The sequence below is a fragment of the Crocuta crocuta genome, unplaced genomic scaffold (assembly GCF_008692635.1).
Source record: "Crocuta crocuta isolate KB4526 unplaced genomic scaffold, BGI_CrCroc_1.0 scaffold467, whole genome shotgun sequence".
NCBI classification, from domain to species: Eukaryota; Metazoa; Chordata; class Mammalia; order Carnivora; family Hyaenidae; genus Crocuta; species Crocuta crocuta.
Genome location: NW_027530632.1, coordinates 508597 through 510170, shown reverse-complemented (window position 1 = coordinate 510170; position 1574 = coordinate 508597).

Genomic DNA, 1574 nt, shown 5'->3' with positions numbered 1-1574 from the left:
CAAGGGGATAAAAAAAAAAAACAAACCTCCCCAATGCTGAACTAGAATATTGTCCACACGTTAGGACAAACCTGAAATTCTTTGAAAGTGAGAAAAGGCTGTGATTATTCTTACTGGCATTGCTGCTAACTCTACAGAGGCTCAGAACTCCATCAGCAAACAAAATAATCGTACGTCCGCGCATGCTGGTGGTACCTAAACCATCTTAGTTCTCCCTCAGAGCATCAGCCACGATCACCAAAGTACCCGTCCCAAAGCCACGGTTCACGCTCTGCGCGCACTGCATTCTAATCTTAAGATTCCATTTTACGAGAACCTCTCCCGTCAAACTTGCGGCCACAGTCAAAAGATGACGGAGGCCAAACCTTTTTCTCACTGTTTGCGCCATCGGTTACAGCTACAATGTGATCTGCGAGCACAAAGATGACGTCTCCTTTAAGATCTATAAAGGAGGCGAGTTTGAGAGCAGCTCTAAGGCTTTCCTTTGAGGAAAAGCAGGCCCAGTTGTGCTGTGCAGGGCCATCGGCTCGCAGCTCGATTGTTACAGTTGATGTGGGTTTCCTTTTAGATGCCTGGAAAATGACTCTGCTGACCACATCCACATTCTGAAATACTTTTTGAGAACTTGTAACCGAACTGCAGGAACTGACTCATTTTGCAGTGCCCGGCCACCACACAGCCCGTTCCAGAATAGACTCCAGTCCAAGGCAGAAATATCAAGGTCTCAGAGCACAGGCTGCAAACTGTNAGCCGCGGGAGACCAGCAGACATGACCAGCTTTAGAAAAAGGACCAAGGAGGACACGCCACTTCATGAGTGACACATGTGCTGCCCTTTAAGCTGGAAGGCAGAGGCTGCTTGAAAAGGGACCTGCATATGTAACTCTCGATCTTTCACCTAGAAAGCAGATTCAGTTGAGAGATGTACGCCGGGGAATCTGGGGGAGACCAGGTCTTGAACTCCCATTCCTGAATTCGAACACCCCCCTACCATTTCTCAGGAGCTAAGCAGGAATGGACCCCCAGGTCGAAGATGCCAGAGAGAAGTCACTTGGGCGTTAAGACCAGAAATTTAGAGGCGCCTGGGGGGCTCAGTCAGTTACGCGTCCGACTTCGGCTCAGGTCACGATCTTGAGGTTCGTGGGTCCGAGCCCCACGTCGGGTTCTGTGTGGGCAGCCTGGAGCCTGCTTCTGATTCTTGTCTCCTTCTCTCTCTGCCCCTCCCCTGCTCATGCTCCCCGCNCAGATTCTGTATCTCCCTCTCTCTCTGACCCTCCCCTGCTCACGCGGTCTCTGTCTCTCTCTCAAAAATAAATAAAAGACACTAAAAAACATTTTTTTTAAAAAACCAGAAATGTGCAGGTACCCCGGGGGGTCTCCTACATCCTTCCATAGCTACTTCTACATCTTTCTCTCTCAGCTCCCAAGGTAGCTCAAGCCACGGGGGCTGGCTTCCCCCCACCGGAAGTGGCAACTTTCAGCTACCTTTCTCTCAGTCCAGAGATCCTACCTCAGAGGAGGGTGGACAGGAGCAAGCGAGGCCGTCCGCCAGCAAGCACTCTATGTTCCCCAGTC